Raw genomic sequence first — 20,106 nt, forward strand, 5'->3', positions numbered from 1 at the left:
CTGCACGTGCATCCCAAGAGCGTTTGTGGAGGGTGAGACGACAGAGGGTTAAGCATTCGCTGCGGGACCTGGGGGCGAGCTCCTTGCCCGAGATCACGCTGCAGGGGCTGCAGCCCTTCCAGCGCTTTGCTTTCTCAGCTAAAGCTGTTGAGGATGTCACTCGTGGCTGTTCTGCCTCCTGGCATTCAGGGGAGAGCAAACTCTGCCTTTTCGGCTCGCAGTCCTGGCATTCCTGTTAAAAATGCCTGACTCTGACTACTCGAAGCTTTCCCTGTTCATGTCTGTGCAGAGATTTCGGAAAGTTAGAAGCTAGTGAGAGCCAGAGGGTTGATAACTGCAGCTGGACAAGTAGATGGTGCCAGGTGTCACTCTTGGTGCTTTTTACAGTGTGCTTCTGGCTGTTTTGCCTGCATGGTGGCATTTGAACCAAACACGGCCCATTCCTCTACAAGAGGGCAGTGCCTAGTGGTGCGAGCAGTATCGTTGTGTTATTTATTGCCTAAGTTTTGTGTTCTCTGTTCTCAGATGAGAAACTTGGGCTATGTGTGGTGTTGTCACTATGCTTTTTGTGACTTTGCAAATAGTCAGCATAGTCACTGTGGTCTGACTACAAGAGAGCGCCTTGAATTTGCTGTGGGAGCACATATGAAGTGTGGTGTGTTTGGAGTAGCAGCGGGATGGTGAGGATTCTACTCAGCCAAGCAGAAATACTGATTTCACAGGAGGGCAGGTTCAACTATATAGCTATGAGCTCTTTGTGGCTTCTGGTGACAGAATTTCAAGTTGTCTCACATTTAGCTGGTGCCTGAAAGATAACGCTGAGCAAGGAAAGCAGCCAGAGTACATCAGGATACGCGGTAATGGGCCACGCGTTTCTGTCTCCCGTCTGGGCAGGGGGGTGTCCGTGCTGTACAGAGCAGCCTCCCAGAGCCACGCGGGTTGCTGCCGTGGGGGTGGAGAGGTGCTGCTGGTGCAGTGGTGAGGATCTGAAGGAGGATGTGGGTCACATTCATTGAAAATTCTGGATCGCATATGGCTTATGGCATGATGCCGCTGGAAAAGTCGACAGCGCTTCAGGTTTAGTCATGCCCTGTGCTTATTATAGCTCCGTTGTGGGATTCCAAGAGCTTGCCAGCTGCGAGCAGCTCTCCTGCGCCCCGGCTGCTGCGGCAGAGCACTGTGCCTCGTGGGGAAGAGCTGCTGCCAGTGCCGCGCGCTGGCGGGGCAGAGCTGGTGCGCGGACGGACGACACGCTGCGCCCGGCGAGGTGAGGTGGTCGCCAGGCAGGTGTCCGCAGACCTGGTGGCTGCACAGAACAAGTGTTTCTCTACCTGAGTCCTGGGCTTGCCCAAAGGAGTAAACGCCTGGGGAAAGCATGACTAGAAATAACATAGCTGGGAGTCTAACTCTGTGATGCTTCGGTGCGTAGGAGAGTCCTCGGGGAGGTTAATGCAGGTGTTTTTGCAGCGTAAGCTGTGTGCAGGAAAACTCTTTGCGCAAATTCCTGCTTGCTTGCTGAGCTTAGACTGCAAGAGGAGCTGATAGAAAGCATTAGAAAGCTCTCCAGGGAACGAGCAGCAGGATGGGCTTGGAAGGAGGAAGCACAAGGCTGAAGCTTGGCTTTCAGCAGCACTATCTTCTGATATGAAATTACAGCCCAAAACGTAGACAAGAAATACAGAAATACAATGGTGAAAGTAACGTTTCAATGCTAAGAGCTAGTTTTGCTTTCTATGTTTAAATCTGTCCAGAGCTAACTTGGAATTTACTTACATGGTGAAGACATCGTAATTGCCAATTTGGAGAATGAGACTTGCATTTGATCATCAGTTTAATTCTACTGATGTAAGCGTCATGCAGAGTATTCTCACCAAACTGTTAGAATTTCCTAGTAATTGTGTTAATTTATGGCCAGCTGCATTTCAGAATGATCTCTTTCTTATATGGTATTTAGTGACTCTAATTTGTTTTCTAGCATTTTAGTAGATAAACTCCCAAACCTGGCAGTGTGAAATCTGTCTTCCTTGCACAATATCATGAAACCCCATTAAAACTCAAAGAAACCTGTAACTAAGTGATAATTTTGATGTATTAGCTTGGAGTATTTACAGACTCTTCATGTCTTAATGCTGATAATGTTTGTCATTAAATGAAGCTGCTGGCACATAGGTATGGCAGACCTGTAATAAGTGCAAAGCCCCTTAATGTTTAAGGCCTCATTTACATTCTGTTCAACATTTAACACATCCGTTAGCACTATTAAGCTGAAAATAAAGCAGATCCGGGAAAACAGCTAAAAATAAGTCTGGGAAACTCCATTCATTACAGAAAAGGGAAATGGGGTTCTGAGACAACACAAACCATCTCGGCGTTACCTTACACCCTTTGATTCATCAGCAGGCACTTCACACAGCAGCAATTGAAATGGCTGAGGCCAGAACAAGCCGAACCGTGTCTGGCTGGGCCGCCCCCTGTCCCCCGCGGCCACCTGGGCTGGGTGGTGGCCTCGGCGCTGGCCGTGGTGCTGCAGGGCGGCGGTGGCAACTGGTTCAGCCATCTTCTCCCACTGGGAGGACCTGGGAGATGGGGCAGGCTGGCTGGGTGTGGTGGGTATCCATCCTGGAGTCATCTTGGAAGGAACCTCTTGGTCTGCCTGCGATGCCTTTGCCAAGGATCGTAGGTCCTTGAATTAAGGTTTCAAATGGAGTGTGGTTTATCAAACAGTGATGCGTTCTCGGGGTCTCATTTAAACGTGCTGAAGGTTTGGAACGTAGGTGGTGGTTATTCTTGCCGTGTAGAAAAATAGGTATCTGAAAGACTTTTGGAGCAGATGTGTAATTGCTTACTTGCTTGGAAAATGTGTGCATTAAGAGCTGGTTTGGGAGTTTAGAGTGAAGTCTTTTCATGGGAGGGACAATGCGACTAATACATCCTTAGCACTGCAACTGCATTTCTGTCCCCAAGTTTTTACCTGCTTGCAGTGGAGAAGAAAATTTGTCTGATTTCCACATATGTATTGGTTTGAAGGACTGAATGTGTTCAGGATGACAGTGAAGTGGAAAGGGGTGTTCCTGATGTGTTAGATGTTTCTAGGGGTTAGGATTCCACACCTGTTGATTGTGATGATGCTGGCCTAGCTGATAGTACTAACAGTGGTATTTTTGGATCCTTCGTCTTTTGTCTTCTCCAGTGAGTCAGCATCTAGTGTTGTTTAAAGAAACATAACATGAAACACCTTAAAAGGGCTGATCCCTACAACAATAAACAAATAAAAGGAAAAACTGAATCCTTGCTCCAGTAGAAAATCAAAGCCAAATTAAACTTCCAAGGAACACCATTTTGTGATGTCCTTGATAACAGTAATAACAATAAAGGTCACGAGAGCTCTGTCATCCTGAGACGTGCTCCTGCTTGCTCAGAAAGTGGATCCTGCTGAGTCTCAGATCAGGTGCATCTGATAATAGAGATGGAACGGCCATGTTTATTTCTGGAATGTGTCAGAGAAGCTTTTTCTGATCGTTTCCCTTCTGTAAAAGCCAGGTATTTATTTACATGGTCCGAGTCTCAATAGCTTCTCCCATGAACTGGAGTTAATGTAGCTGAACACTTAGTACCTTTGCTTCCGCTTTTGTGTGCTGATGGCGCGGGATCTTGGAAAGGAAGGCGGGAGGGGAATGGGGTGTTCCTGATCTAAGGCTCAGACTGCTCCCAAAAGCACAGCTTCGTCCTGCCCCCCGCTGCGCTGCTGCTGCGGGAGCAGGGGGAGCGGGACGGGCCTCGGGACCCGGGCTGCTCCTGCCCTCGGTGCGCTCGGAGGCGCAGCGCACCTTTGGGGACGTTCCTTCACAGGCCTCTTCGATACCTTACGAGGAACTGAATCGTAAATATTGGTGTCGGGAAATATCATTTTGGGAGGATGTTGCATATTATATCACGATGGTGCAGTGGACGTAGAAGTCTGTCACACTGTTTTTTAAATGGTGAGAAGTACGGGTTTTGCTGTGCCTGCCAATCCATACTGAAGAAAACAAACCAAATCAAGGATCTCATTAATAGCCTTAAGCTGTGAAGAGATTGTGCACTGAAAACATGAAATGGATAAGTGTTTATCCGTGCCCGGGTATTTTGTGCATTTGGGCTCTTCTGTTTTGAAATATTAGCAGCTAACTTGAAAGCAAATTGAGAACGCTACCTTTTGATTTGAAATATTGACTGTATACGTAAATACACATGTCAGTGATGTATTCAAACAGATAAAATGAAGTAAGAGCAGGATCTCTGAATATACACAGCCTGTTACCACAAAACCTCTTACTTCTTCAGTTGGAAATAAGAAAAGTACTCGTGATGTATAAATAGGAAGAAGTCTTTATTTTAGATATTTGATTTCAGATTACTTATGTTGTTCTTGTTTTACCTGTTTTGATTTTAACTCAACTGACTGCAGCCAAAAATCTGTAATGCAGCAGGTTTTGTTGGCTGTCCTCAGTGGGATCAGACCATGCGGGACAGAATGCTTGGGTGCAGTAAAAATCTTTTCTGCTAATAAAGGTGATTTCTCCTTAGCAGAAGAACAGTTGAAAATTAGCTGAGGATATTGATGGGTATTTGCCAGTTGGTTGTTGTGATGTTATAAAACGTTACAGCGACATGATGATAAGGTTTGCTCACTGCGATTGCATCCTGCGCCGTATGGTGCTGTAAAGCACGGTGATGAATGCTGTAGTCAGTGACTGTACCTACAGGTTATCCGCGAGGTGCCCTGTGCGGGCCGGGTGCTGGTCTGGCGCCGCGGCCACTTCTTCCTGTGCACATTCCGGTTCCTGCTTCTCCCAGTAGCTCCACGGCGTAACTGCTGGTTTGCCTGCAGCTGTGAAGGGGTGAGTGACCTAACTGGGTGTTACGTGGGCAAACGTCCCGTCTCGTGGTGTCTGGGGGGTGTGTGTTACCTGTTCACTGAGAAAAGCCACATGGACTTTGAAAAGCCGCTATGGGAATGAAGGAGCAACTCGTATTTTTCTTTTGTCTCCTGTATTGCAAATGTTATTGCAAATATTTCTTGTGCATGTCACTGACAGGATGCTGGGGCAGAACAAGGCCTGCTTTTCCACATCCCAAGGTGAGGGAGCTTTTGGGTTGATTTCAAGCCCTGCAAGCGGTACTCAAGGCTGGTGTGCACAGTGATGGCAGAAGTTTGAAAGGACTCAGAATTGGACAAGTTAGTGTCTATTAGCTTGAAAAACTCTTTTCCTCTGTCTCCTCCATTAAGTCACCATCATTTATGAATGAGGAAACGAATGGGGAGGGCTCTGGTGGTCACTGGTAAGAGACTGCATCGGGTGCCGCATATGGCTTCTCATTCCTTGTGAAATTTGCTTTTCCGGTGCGGTGTGCGTGACGGCTGTTGAGATGAGTAGTTAATTAGGAACAACCCGTCAGTGAGTGTGACTGGTGGTGCGTCCTTAGCGGGGAGTTGAAGGTCGGATGAGCCGGGCAGGCAAGCAGAATGCTGGAGACAACATACGGTGGGTGGGAACGTGTTTCTGTAGTACTGGCTGGAGTGTGCGCATCTGGCCAGATGCAGCCACGCAGGAAAAGGTTGAACGCTGAAGAGAATAATGAGGTTTTCCTTCCATATGGTGCCTGCCCAGGGTGGGCAGAGGAGGAGTCAGTGAAGAGAGGCCAGATGCAAGCAGACCCTTACAGAATAAGGGAGAACACTGAATGATGGAGCCAAAGCTCACAATCTCTACTAGAGCCTACGGGAGAGACGCAGGGACTGCTGCTGAGAGCAGGGACTCTTGCAAGGACTATGAGCTGAGCGAATGTGCTGCTTAGCAGGTTATGGAACTTGACCAGAAGAAGTCAGAAAACTGCAAAGTCTGGATAGTTTTGTAGTTTTAGGCACTGCTCCATATAAAGCCGAGGACAGGCTGTTGTCTTTGCACTTCCAGGCACGCTTGGTCACAAAATAAAAGTGGATGCTAAACGTTACTCGAGCATTACACCTGCCTGACTGATTTATTTTTAAGAGATGTCTGAGTTGTTCTGCTTGCTGCTAGAGTGCAGCCTGTTCCGAGAGACAGGGGACAGCTCAGTCAGCAGTGGTTGGGGCTTACCTGGAGAGATCTGTATAGCTGCAGTGCAGTCCTCTCTATAGGATTGTGACTCCAAGGTTACGCTGTTGTACACAGGAAAAGACATATAAAATGTGCTTTCCCTCAGTCCCTAGGAGCCGTGTTCAGTTCTGTTTCCTAACACGCACCTTCAGCAGCAGTGAGAGCCCGTGTTCCACTGGTGACCAGAGCCGCCTTGGGAGCAGTGAAGCTCCAAGCCGGGGGCAGACTGACACGTGGTTATGACAGCGGCTACTGACACCAAGGGTGTCCAGAGCGGCTCGAAGGAATACAGGGCTGCCTCCTTGTACATCTTCCTTCCTGTTTCTGCTTGAAGTTTTGAGAGAGGTCCTCCCTCAAACCGAACTGAAACCTACTGCTCTTGTGAGTTGATAGCACAGGGTGGGAGTGGTTTACACAGAAGGATGATGGGGTGGAAGAGGATCCTTTCGAAGAGCTGTCCAGATTTGTTTTGCACTTCAAAAACATCTGGGCAGGTTCAGGAGAGTTTGTCGCAAGTGGGATAACATACCTATAGTTCTTGAGCCTGCAGGACTGCGGACACTTGAGATCCATGGTGACTGTCAGGAGCTCATGGAGCAGCTGCGGTCCTCCTGTTGTACAAGGCTGCAGTATGGTCGAGTGGTGAGTGAGCAAGAATCACCCTCCCTGCTTCCATTACCTTTGCATTTTTTTAAACTGCTACTTCTCATGTGTGTAGAGCTCTGCTGGTGTCACAGGTTAGCGGTGCTGTGCTCATGAGAACAATTCGTGGCAGGTTCTGAAAGGGCTTGACGCTGGTATCATCCCTATACCCATGGCGGGGTTCTGCCGCGCAGACGGTAATGCGCCTGTAGCTACCGGTCTTTGTGTCGCGGCTGGACGTGCGTGGTGGTGCTGTACTGTTTATCAAATCGTCCGGGGACAGCACAGATTCTTTATGTTTTCCTGCAGAACTTCTGCAGTCTTTGTTTGACCATGGTGTTCTTTATGGCTCTGTGGGCTCAGAGGAGCTTTTCTGAATCCAAATGTAAAGGGTTTTGGTCTGCCTTTTACGAAAGCGCAATGCAATGTGGTGAGCACATTTGGATTTTACTTGGTGTGGTTGCCATGTAGTGTCTTCTGTTCCCACTCTTCAGATTTGTAAATGGTATTGCATGACCATCATAGATGAAATTCTATGGGTTGCAATGCTTGTGACACATTCTTTTTGCTTCCTGGTATTCAGGAAAACCAGTGGACTTGAAATAAATTATGTTCAACTGCTCTAATTTTAGCGTAAAATTAAGTGAACTTGCTGGCTGGCATTATTGTTCTAAAGAGAGTAACACTACCCAGGAGAGCAGCAGGACTCATAGACGTGTCCTGTTGGAGCGGGTTCACACAAAATTCACCATAAACTGTTGTCCGTTGCTATGATACAATCAGAGATGATCAGATGGTGGGTAAACATTGCGTAACTCACCAAAGAGATCAAGTAACCTGTATAGGTAAGGGATGGCAGCATTGTGGCGTTGCAGAGAGCTCAGGCTGGAGAACGTTCTCAGAAATGCCTTGTGCTGGGGGCAAAACCGAGGTAGGTAACCTGACAGTAGAGGAAAAGAGGACAACAAAGCATTAAAGCTGCCTCTGCAGGAAGGAATAGACATCCTAGTTAAAACAGTGGCAGAAGTTCTTGTAGGCATATCTATGCACGGCGCTCTTTTGTTTTATCCCGTGGTGTCTTAGAAGGATTTGATCTTCTTCCCACACAAAGGAGTCTGGAGACCTTCCTCAGGAAATATTTATGGGATATTTTTTATTAGTATTCAGAATAGTTTTTCTTAGTTTATTCCATCTTCCGTTTAGTCAGGTGCTTCTTCCTCTTAAGAGGGTGACCACTCTCTCTGTGCTGACTGCTCTTCATGATGTGAATTTTTCACTGTGCCAGCGCAGCCACTTAGCAGTAGAGTTATCTTCATTTCCCGAATCACCTCATTCTCCTGACAGTTGTTTGGTTCTTTCATGTATTGATGCAGATTTATTACGTCCATTCTTGTCTTCGCTTAGCAGAAGATCAAACAGAAGATAAGCAGCCGTGCCTGCAGCCGTGCTCCCTCGTTGCCTAACTGTTCTCATTCTTCCTCCAGCCGCACCTCGCTGCATCCCACGCTGTAAGTGGATCAGCCTGGTGCTGTGTCCTCAGGGTCAGCACATGGGGAGGCTGGCAGGCTGACCCAGGAGGGAGGACAAGCTGATAAATCACCACTGGGAACGTCTTGCTGCTCAAACTCAAGTAAGGGGAAGTCATCTATACTCTTTGGTCGATTAGTAAGAAAAGGGTTGGGCAGGTTTTTCAACCTGGTGCTTCCCTGAGTTAGCAAAGAATTTCAAGTGATTTTGGTAGCAGTGAATTCCCCCACTCAGAATTTCACTCAGGCTCTACCAGGTCGGGCTCTGAGATAATGCGTATTGAACTGAGTTAAATTTCACTGCTTTTCAGTACAGGAAGGAGGAGAAAGATCTCTTAAAAAAACCTGCAGAGACCAGTTTAGAGCTCTCGTTTCTGGTGACCTTTCGATAATGCACAGCAGGACTGAAAGCAGCAGTGGCCAGGTACCCGGGATTCAGGAAAATGAAACCTGTTTGCCGAAGCTGGGCAACTTCAGCCGGTCACGTTTATGGCACGTAACATTTCACAGCGTCCTGGTGGCGGTTCCACAAGTGTGACAGCTGGGTGCCAGCTCAGAAGGGAAGAAGCCTTTTGGATGTCTTTGCATCACAGATGAATTCCCCTGTGTTTTGAGTTTTGGCATCTTTAGTTGATTACTCATGCTCAAGTGTGAGGAGGAATAGTACAGAGGTAATTAATATAGTTTTAAAGTAGATCCTGCAGCAACTCCTGCAAAAATTTTAAAGAGACAAAATCTACAGGACCAACAGGACAGAGTAAAGCTTTGTACCTGTAGCTACAGGGGAAGAGAAAACAAAGGTAGAAAACAGTAATACTTGGTGTAGAGCAGCACAGGAGTGCGATATGGATGGGACACCCAGAGAACTGGAGATGGCTAATGGTGCGCAGGAGGTGCCGCTTCCGTCCAGCTCTTCCTGCATAGTCCCAGAGGTCCATGTGCTGAGGTGAGTGCCGCCTCTGCCGTCCCCTCCCTGCGCGGCTTTCGGCGCTGGGCCGGGCGCGAGGACGGCGGCCGGCCGGGAGGACGGCGGGCAGCGCGCTGGCGGCACACGGCCTCACGTTGCACTGCCCGCCGGTAACCTGAGACCTGGAAGCGGAGGAAGGCGATGCGGCGATATTATACCAGAGCCAGTGCGGTGAGGACAGCTCATTGCTATAAATACAAGCTGCAGATGCCTGACCCTAATGGGAACTCGAGCAGTCCCTGTAGTCCATAAGGGATTCTGGTTGTTTCTGAAGGGCTGGGAGAAGTCTCTCCTTTGGCAAGCACAACCTGTGACTTGGAGTCTCAATGTTCTTCTCGTGTCCATTTCTTTTAATACCATTTTCCCTCCTTTCCTCACCAGTACTAATTTTGGGGCCTTATGTCCCTGCTTTCTCTCCTCCCAGCTGCTTCCTTCGCGCCTTTTTCGCTGCGGGGGTGGGAACCGGTCGGGGTGTCTGATTCATCTCCAAAGCCTAACTGTGCATCCTGTCACTTTGAGCTACTGTCTCTGATGGTGACGGGTCCTCCTTAGAGCTCTTGGCACTCCTTACCCTAATACTGACCAAAAACCAGATGAATGAAATATGTTCAGGAAGTGCATGATACAAGTCTTCGGACTTGTAGACTAGGATATGTATAAACTAGTAATTTTATAACATATGCATGTAATAGTGCATTTTAAAGAGATTCTCAATGCTCCCTCAACACTCAACAATGACGACAGATGAAACAGATAACTTTTTTCTTCCTGGAAGATCTCTAAGAGGACGAGAGAGGGGCACTGGTGGGGTGTCTTGCGTGGCTGTGAGGCAGAGCGGGTGGGCTGCCGTGCTCTGCCCGGGTGTTCCAGCTCCCCTGGTCGTGGTGGCTGTGCCGCAGCCTGGGCCCGCGTCCCGGCGCAGCAGGGCAGGGTCTGCGTGTCCCGCGTGGCGAAGCGGCTCTGGAGGGGAATTGGCTTTCACTTAACCTTTTTACCTCCTCCTGCCGTTTATCTTTAAAGACACAGCTCAAGCCTTCAGTGCCAGTGTGCTTTGGTGTGTCCTCTTACTCGTCTGAAAGCTCTGCTAGCTGTAGAAGACAGAAATGTACATTTTAACACACGGCTAAAAATAGCCTTTTTTGTTTTAAAGCACTCTCCTCTACCTGGTATTAATTTCCATGGAGCTGAAGAATTTTAAGTTCTCTTGGTTTCTGTGATGGCAGCACGCTGAGTTTGGAATATTAGTGCTTCCCAGCAGAGTTTTAGTGACATGGGCGGCAAGTTGTTTCCAACACACTGAGATCCTTACAAACTGTTGTGTCTTCAAGCGGATGTAACTACTGAGTACTCTGCCATGGTGTTCCTCTGTGTTTTCTTGTTCTTCTTCTTTTTGTATGTTTGAATTGAACACGATTCAGTTCTTTACTAGGTGTTCTTGGACTGATAGCAGTATTGCTTTGGCTTTCTTCCTAAGTAAAAGTTAATGTGAGGTGCCACGGCTTTCCAAAGGGAAAAAATAAAACAGAATAACCCGACAGACTGTAGTTATCAGGCTGTGGTTACGTGTGCAGGTCTATCAGACCTGTGTGTTAGCAGGTAATTTGGCAGTGCCAACTTCTTCTGGACCAGGTGTGAAAACGCAGTCGTGTTTGTGTCCCGTGAACCAGAACGCGTTAGAGCGCACGGCAGCTGGGCTGGCTGCGGGGGAACAGGTGACATCTCGGCAGCCAGAAACGCGGTTCCGCGAAATGCTGAAGAAGTCGCCTTGGCAGGGTGAGCTTGTGCACTCTGGAGCTTTGTGCTGTGCCGCGTGCCACAACACTTCCCAAAATGCTGGTGTGGCACTACAGCTCCTATTCCTGGTTGGCTCTAGGTTGACAAGTTTAACAGTTTGCTTGGAGAGCTTCAAGCAGGGTGATGCAGTGATGGTGTTGAGAGCAACCTCCTTGGAGGAAGGGCATGCACGTTAGCAGCTGCGTTAGATCTGAGATACACGTAAGGACCCTGTTAAAATGTGTTAGGTAAGGAGGCTTTGAGAGATGAGAGGTACTTATGGGTGGCTACGGCTGCACATCCAGGCTTGAGGAGGAGCTGGAAAGACTCTGACATGTATGGCGACTGGCCTAACAAACGGCAGAAATGAGAAAATAATAGGATTAGGAGTGTCTGCAAACTAGAGACACAGCAAAGCTACCAGCATAACGAAGTGCTGAGCCGGTGATGGGCTTGGAGGTAGATAGAGTGACCTGCGAGGCTGAGAGGGGAAGCTGCTCGGCGCCAGCTGCTGTCTGAAAGACACCAATGCTGCCAGCTCCAAAGCTGTCTCCTCTTGTTTGGTTCTGCCGTGCTCAGGGGAGCCACGTGTTGAGTGGCTTGGTAAGCGAAAGGCCTTTTAATCACAGTGTTCAAACCTGTTCCCTGTTTCTCTTCCTGTACAAACTATCCATTGGTTAACGTCTTGGGGCAAAAACGGCCAGTTTTCTGCACTGCACAGTTAACATGCTGCTCTGAATGTTGCTGCTATTGCTTGTTACCACTCTTTAAAGCAAAAACTTCTAAAAATGTTTAAAACTTGATTCCTTCTGTCTCTCAGAAGTCCTAGCAAAAAGGAAAGAAAGAGAGAGAGAGAAAAAGTGTTGTGAAGAGTTAATTGTGGAAGAAAAACCTCTTCACAGGCTTAGCTGGAGGCTAATAATGAGTCCCTATTGGCCAGAGGTATGTTGGGATATACTGGACAAGAAAGTAGTCAAGGCACTAGAGTGGGGCTCAAGGTGGTTTTGTTGAATCCATGTTGCAGACGGCTGATAAGTAGATCAGTTCCTCTTTAGACCTTCATGTGTAAGACGCAGATGACAGCACCTTCTCTATGTGCCTGTTCCACTCAGATACTGAACGTTTTGGAGCAGAGGCTGTCTCTGAATCGGTCTTTGTACGGCACAGCAGGGTCTCAGTCAGAGCAGGATGCTGCCAAGTTCAGTGCAGAATATCCAAATCCCATAGTCAAAGCTGTCGTTACCACAGCTACGCTTGCTATAACAACTTCAAAAAAAGACGTGATCCAAGCTCATTAATGCTGGGAATGAAATAATTTCCAGAAGGCTTGCAGTGTCAAAGATGGAGGGGAGAACGGATTTCCCTGGGGACAGCTTTTGGGCTTTGTATTTGATCTCGTACGCTTGCCTTGAGAAGGAAGGCAAATGTGCTCTGTTCGCTTGTCTACCTGGAGAAGTCATTGCCAAGTAAGGTACGTGATGCGTTTAGGCAGAACTAGAAGTCGGGTGTACTCGGGTTCTGAGAGACTCGGCTGTGGGGAGTTAGAAAGTATTATCCATCCTAGCATCTGTGACACAAGTTTTATGGGGGCACACCTCACTTTTTGGGTGAGCAGTAAAGCCCTTGCTTTTGGGTACAGAGCCACGATGAGGATGCAATTAGGAGTAAGTGAAGTGATGTAAGGGAAGAGCACTGAACCCCAAGGGTGCCAAGGTCTTCAGTGCTTACTGGGGACATCAAGAAACAGGGGGGCTCTTCACTTGCTCCTTGGTTGTGAAGACTCCTCCTGCTCTTCTCCTGGGATGGAAACAAGCGTGCACAAGCGTCAGGGCGTTAGCTGGGGCGGCAGGTGTGCTGTGGCCCGGCTGCTGCGCGCTGCAGGGAGGGTGGGCCGCGGGGCGGCGGTCGGCACCGCTTCCTCCCTCAGCGGCCGGGCCAGCACGCTCGGGTCTCCTGGCTTCACGTCCCAGCTCTGCGTCTTTCTCTCCTTTCTTTTCTTTGGTGGCAGGTACGATCTGGTCTTCGTCCAGAGCTGGACATGGCTCTTGCTGCTCAGCACAGCTCGACTGGTTATTGTTTCTGGCTATGACTGCATTCTGTGGTTCAAGGCAGGAGTATGGGTTGAGGCTTAGAAGTAAGTTTAGTTGCTTGTTACAGGAATGTGATTCCAGGAGAAGCAGATGAGGGAAGGGATTAAATGAGGTGAGTGGGATGAAGGGTCAGGAGAGATGGTGCTCCAGTCAGCCCCAAGATGGGAAGCTTGGACCACAGACAGATAGCTGACTCGTATTAGTTACAGCGTCACTAGGTGAAGGGCTCAGCTTACACCCAGATACGTGCAAGGCAAATTGTAGTAGTGGGATACTTGTATTTGTTCTGGACCCCACGCCCTGTTTCCTGGCAGCAGACAGGTTAAGCCTTGGCGGTGTTGCCCCTGCTTTTGTGCTCGCCCCGATGCTGGCTGGCATCCCCGCTCTTGCCTGGCCCTGCTGGCTTTAACCGAGGCGCTCCGCAGTCGATTGGTCAAATTAAGCAAAATGTCACAGGGGGGAACTATTTTGATCCCTTTCACTGGGGGGGCAGAGGGAGGGATAAAGGGGGCCATAGTAAATGTCATAACAGACCTGAGGTTTAGAAAGTGTTGCTCCAAGCGTGGACGATGTTTGCAGGGCTCTGTCTCTCTCCGTGAGCCGGGTCGAATGTGGAAGGTGAGCTGCTGCAAACCGCCGTCTCTCGTCCTGCGCAGGGAAGCCGATGGAACAGGTGGTGCTGTGGACAGACTGGAGGTAGGTCTGGGCAGCCCGGCGCGGGGCGGGCCGAGGGGCAGGATCCCTCGGGAGATGCACTGGCCTCCGCTGGAACCCTGACGCTGCCTTCTCCTGCTGCGGCAAACCGGTATTTCACAGTGGTTCTGCTGTTGTTACGGGACAGGAGGAGTGAAAATCTCTCAGGTGTGACGTGTTTTGCATCAGGTTCTGTTATTGTAGTGCAGGAGGGTTTTCTAGGAGCGGGAGGGTCCTCAGAAAGCGAGCTCTGGGGACTTCCTGAGCGGCTGTAAGATCCTGTGTCTTGCCTCTGAAAGGCTACAAATGTCCAGTGGGAACCTGTCCACTTTGCCCCATGTTATCGCTGGCTAGATGGATGCGATGTGGGTGATTACAGAGTGATTTCATGAAAATTGGTTTTATCCCGCGTGTGATCTGTCTAGCCTATGCTAGCGCATTACAGTTACTTCTTGGATAACATCAGCATTGTGGTTTGTTGTCAGTGGCAAATGCTCTTGCTGAGCCAACTTTTTCATCTGTTTAAATCGTTAAGATAAATGGCATAACATCTCCCTGGCACGCTGCAATAGCGAGATAAACTGTGTTCGGTGTTAGGAAAAGAAAGGTTGTATGTTTGCCTGTATCTCTCGGAAACAGTTGAATGTTTTTAGGCCTTAATCTGCAGCCGGCTACAACCTGCAATTATTAATTGGGAGCAGAGCCAGTAAGTGCTGCAGAGCTGGAACTGGTGTTCTGAGAACCGTGGAAAACAAAGCTGGGGAGCCGAAGCAGCACAAGGAGTTGGTTGTGAAAACTGCGTGTACAAGAAGCAGTGGGAGACGGAGGAGGACAGGGCTGCATGTCAGGGCTCCGTGTTTGTCAGACCTAGTTACAACAGAAGGATGTGGAGTAAGTGTCCTTGAGTCATTCCCTTCTCCGTATTGGAAAGCTTGATAATCATGTTGTCACAAAGCATTTGCATGCTGAAGATGTGCAACTTGATAACGCCTGATAGATTGCGTTGTAAGTGTGACAATGATAAGGGCATGTCTAAACACACAGTAAATCTTTCCTTCTCCTGTGGAAAACGTTTACATGTAAAAGCAGAGTTTAAGTTTTGTCAGCCAAAGTAGTAGATGGTGATAGCAAGAGCTGATGCCTCTAGTAAAGTTGATTTCTTGTAAAAAGTGAATAGCTGGTTTGTGCAAACGTACGGGTGAGAGGAAAAACGTAGGGAGCCTGTTGCTGTTTCTGCAAGAGTACTGTCACTTGCTAGTGCAAGAGGGCGAGTGACTCTGCTAAATGCGAGTTGGTGTGGAGCCAGGTGATGAAGGAAGCAGCTGATGGTTAGTTTTCGATTGGAGAAGCCCCACTGGGTGCTCAGCAGCAGCCAGCGCTCCTCAGGGAGCGGGGAGCCCTGCCCCGTCCCCCGCTTGCATCCTGCAGTGGGCTGGAGGAGCGGGGCGGGGTCGGGCCGGACCTGCCTCAGCACAAAGCCCGTGTCTCCCGGGGAAGCCGCTTGTGGAGCAGCGACTTGCTCTGGGCGCGCGGGCTGCTGGCGCTGCAGCCCAGGTGAGAAGCCAGAGGCATAAAGCTGGCTTCTGGCCAGGGGCATTTCTTCTTGCCATTCTTCTCCTCTCATTTTCTTTCCCCACCCCAAAGCATGGGAATGTAGTAATTGCATTTTGACCCAGTTTCCAAAATCACTGTAGCATAGACTTAGAAAGGGAAAAGAAAAAAAGGGACTTAAGAATGAAAACCAGCCATGAGCTCGTACCAGTGGGGCAGGAATGTGAGCACGCTTTTAGAAGTATGCGCTAACAGGCTCGTGGAACAACTGCTGTCCTGCGTGTTTTTACGGGGAAAAAAGTAATTGCATTTACAGTTTTTGATATTTGATCCCTGCTATGCAAACCATATAAGATTGAGCTCGGGTTGTCTTCAGATGAAGTGCGCTAAGCATAGGTGCTTGTGTAAAGTGCTTGGATTTTCAGAACTTGGCCGAAGATCCATGGCAGCCTTTCTTGTGGTTATTTCTGGCACCTCTGGCTGCCAGTTGGAACGTGGGGCTAGAGATACGTGTGGAAGTGGAAAGGAATGGGTGTGAGTGCTTGTGTGGAGTAGGAGCCTTTTAATAGAAACAGGCTTGATTTAAGATGGGGTTTTGAAATTGCTCGAGCAAAGACTTGGGGAGCAGATGTAAGTATGAAATCCAAACCCATTTCCTCATTCCTGCTATTAATACAAGGGGGGGAAGTGGTCCTTTGAAGTGATTTCAAACGCCAATTAATTGCCCTTGGAATCTCCCTGTCAGTTTGCTAAGAAGTCTTGGTGTGAGGAGGAAGCTGGAATGAAAGGGCAGGGAAGGTGGAAAGACAAGGCCAGAAGACACTGTCCTGAGCGAGGGGAACACAAGGCGCTCCGACGGGCGCTGCACCCGTGTGCTCGCTGCCTCTGCTTTCCGGGATCGGGGGGCGGCCCTGGCCCCGGCGACAGCCCCTGCTCCTTCTGGGCACGGAGGGGCTGGAGGAGCAGACGTGCGCTGCCAGGAGAGCGTACTCGCAAGTTTCCTGACCCAGTGGCAGGGCCTCTCAGCACAAATGTTGTTCCCCTGCCGTCCTGGTGGAACAGTCAGCTCAGAACTTGGCGTTGTCTTTGCTCTCGTTTCTGTTCGCGGGCCTTTGTCTGGCGTGGGCTGCCCCGGGCTCCGTGTGCGCGGGTTGTCCGGTGGGTTGTGTCAGGAGGGGGTCCCACAGGTGCGTGTTCCAGGTGGAGGATTTGTTTCTGCATTTCTATGTGTTGTTCTGCAGTGTGACTCCTCTCCCTTCGGGGTTCTCACCATAATATACTCCAAGTGCCAATACATTTTGGGGGAAAAAGGGTTGAGTGAATGCCGCTTGGAGGGTATCAGTAATGCCTGGAACAGTTGCACCGCAGGCCCAGGAATACCAGGGCGCTTGGGTGTGTATTGGGCTGCAGCTGCTGCGGAGGAAAAACCGAGGATGTCAGGGCACTGGGCTGTGTTTTCCCCACCAGAGGAAGGCTGGAAGTGAAGACGAAAATGATGTGCTGGAACGCAACTGCAGATGGTAGCTTGGTAAGAAAATGCTCTGTTCTCAGAGGAAGAGCTTCTCAGTGCCTTGAGGATGTCCTCTCCACGGTGGGGAAGGAGAGCAGCACGTAGATGGGACCGTGAGTGTGGGGAGGAAATGCCGGTGAGAAGTTCAAGGCTCTAAGAGATGGAGGTGATCTCTGTATGTTTGCAGGAATAAAACGACATGTGCGATTCTCCAAAGGAAATATTTTATTCTGGTCTTGTATAAGCACAAAATGAAAGCTTGCCCTTTGACAGCATTACTATTTTCTTAAAATGCTCCACCAGAACACGCGGTCCCTTCGTATCTGTCAATACTCTGTCATGCCCTGAGTCCCGTAAAGCACACAGAACAGAATGTTGTCTCAAGACAGTCGTCTCCTGTTGCTACATAAATGTTGAGGTGAAGCCTGAGTTTATTAGTTTTTAAGGCAGAAGATATTGTTTCTGCACATTTTTACTTCATACAGTGCCTTAATTTCTATTAGTCTTAAGCTGATATGCCTTGGAATTTATTTTGCTTACTGGAAATTGGTAGAAGTTGAGTCCAATTGCATACTTGGTCTCTTTTTGTACGTGGGGGCCTAGTCGCCTAAGCTGTTCTTGCAGATGAGAGGTTCTGACGTGCTCAGGCTCCACTGTCTCTCCATACTGGTTCTCGCAGGGCTCCCGGCAGTCCTTGCCCTTGAACTTTGGACCAGTTGTCTCCTTCCCATGGAGAGCAGACGGGTTTGCTCTGCCGTGGGCTGTTGGCTGCATCCTTCTCAGGGGCTGCTGCTGGAGGAACACCAGAGCTGTTCAGTGAGCAGGTCCGTGGGTAGACCTCTCCTCCATGCCGTTCTGTGAACTCACTGGTGGGTCCCGTAAAGCGCTTGGCTGTTGCTGAACACTGGGAACAATGGTCAGGGTTGGTTCAGGGGCTGTTTTCACACCTGAGGGCATCTCTCCGAAGCTCTTGGGATGGAGGGCACTGCCTTTGGGTGATCGCAGGCCTGGTCGCCTCTCCTTTGGGAGGGCTCCCTGCGGCTGGGGCCGCACACGGGCTGCTCCTCGTCTGCCCAGGCTGGCACAGGCTGCGGGGTGGGAGGGCCCTGACAGAGCCGCCCGCTCTGCTGCTGTCCCCTTCGTGCTGTGCAGCAGCCGTCTGGCCAGCAGCGTTCCTTGTGTTCTGCTTCTCCTCGCATCGTCCCTGCGTGTCGTGAAACGGCGTTCTGGTCAGAGGAGGCCTCCGACAGCAGCGCCGCTCGCTCGTGCAGTGTTGTGGTGAGGAGGGGCAGCTGTTGGTAGTGTTTCTCTTGTCGGGACTGTTCCGTTGCAAAGGTGCTTGGCACCTGGACTTGTTGTGGGGATGCTGTCTGCAGTGGGAACAAAGGGACCATGGCTTGCCCGAGGGGACAGGGCAAACCCTTTGCTAGTAATGCTTGTGGTTGTGTCCGTTGCGATTGTGTGTGATCTCCAGCTGGACAAGAGCAAGGGCTTTCTATGAGCAGCTGGGGTTTTGTTTGGTGGTGGTTGTTTGGAGTGTTTTGGCCCTGTTTTGGCTTGGACAGCACATTGCTCCAGTTTCACTTTCACTCTGCTTTTGTCCCCAAGACACTTTGCTCTTCAGACTGTCCTAAGGGGCAAAGACCTTTTGGGGTTACGTGTGCTGCTGGGGAACCGTTGTTTGTTATGAGATAGTCTCTTTATTTTGGAATTGCCCCAAACATAGTTTAAAAATCATTATGTCCTCAAAGCTTTATTTCTAGAACACCAATTTCTGGCTAAATATGATCTGCCCATGTTTGGTTTTCAATGTTTTGTTTAGGATATGTTTACATAAAAGACTAAAGAAACAGCAAGAGATGTGAAAATCTAAAGTAGCGAATGATAATGCTGCTTAATTATTTGGAAAGAAAAGCAAACTTTTCTGTTGACCCACAACAGACCATGGGACAACACACTGAAGCCTTTCCCGGAGGGGAAAAAAGGTGAACAAACCTTTGGTGTGTAGCTTTAGAAATTGTGTTCCACATGAAAATGACCTGGAGTTTAGAAATGAAATGACAGAAGGGAAAATATGATGGAGTCTCTGAAGGTTTATTGCAAGTACCAGTTGTTGCTGTGCAGCCTTGTTCTGCATATGAAAAGAGGTGTCCCCCCCCAGGGCAAAACAGGCAGCACTTGAAAAGCCAATCAATGGAACAGCTGCTGCTCACTGCCCATAAACAGTATGTATTAGTAAAAATAGGAAACGGTTACAGGCAAAGAGCTGAGGTGAACTGAGAAAAGAAGACGTTTTAGATGATTATCTGTTGTTTAAATTGGCTCAGTAAGGGAAAAACAACGTTCAAAGAGCAATAACCCAAACAATATTTGATATCATTTAATGGCTAATTGTCTGGAGCGAGGTAATACAGATCTCCATGAACTTTACTATGTGGTTTCTCGTTTTGGTAGTTTTATAGCTTTTTTTTGCAAATATCTGTCCCAAGATAACGCCTGAGAAGGACAACCAGGTGCACTTGTGGTGGGATTAGAGTTTTGTCGTTTATCAATATCGCACCCGTATCTTGACTTCATGGTTGCTGAGATGATAATCGTGCTTATCAAAGGCATTTCCTATAAATACGCAGTTTGTGGCTTATAGTGTCCGAACAGCTTTGTTCGGTTTGATCAGGTGGAGCCGTGAGCAAAGCCTTTCAGGTTGCGTGCCGCGGTTCTGGGTGCGCTCCCCTCGCGAAGAGGGCACTTCCCGGCCGGCGGGGTTTCACAACGGACTCGCTTTTGGCTGTGGCGTGCGGTGTTTTGGATGTTCTGCTGCTGCCTTTTGGTGTCTCCGAAGCCCTGTGGAGACGTCCGCAGAGCCTTTCATCTTGATGGAGGCTGTCGGATAGAGGACACTTTAGGAAGAAGACGTTAATGTCTGATCTGGGATGTCAGCAGCTGGAGAGCTGTTAGATCAGGGTCCCTCAGCACAGCGCAGAGCTGCCCTCTACCTCTGTGAACAACTGCATTGGGAGGAGAGTTCTGCTGCACAGTCACCTTGTCACGTTCCACCTTGGAACAGCTGGATCCAGCTGGGCCTTGTTTGTGTCAGGAAAGGATGGAGTCTCGCATTAAGAGCATCATCGTGACCTGCTCTTCAAGGTACTCTTTCCTGCAGGATACTCGATGCTCAAGATGAGATGCCATCTGTCTAGGAGAGGCAAGGGTTCAGTTTTGGAGAAGCAGGCAGTTT

The 20,106-nt window shown here is 49.1% G+C and overlaps 1 protein-coding gene across 4 annotated transcripts in view; it reads left to right on the forward strand.

Moving 5' to 3' along the window:
- SLC4A4 (solute carrier family 4 member 4) overlaps positions 1–20,106 on the forward strand; it is a 195,317-nt gene that overhangs the window by 2,697 nt on the left and 172,514 nt on the right. The window contains exon 1 of one of the 4 annotated variants that reach the window (XM_065062876.1): positions 13,795–13,813. The exons of the other annotated variants lie outside the window; for them this stretch is intronic. The gene's annotated coding sequence lies outside the window, so the exon portion shown is untranslated. Of the gene's footprint in view, positions 1–13,794; positions 13,814–20,106 lie in introns of those variants that run through there. 4 annotated transcript variants of the gene reach the window in all.

This window comes from Columba livia, chromosome 4 (genome assembly GCF_036013475.1).
Source record: "Columba livia isolate bColLiv1 breed racing homer chromosome 4, bColLiv1.pat.W.v2, whole genome shotgun sequence".
Lineage (NCBI taxonomy): Eukaryota > Metazoa > Chordata > Aves > Columbiformes > Columbidae > Columba > Columba livia.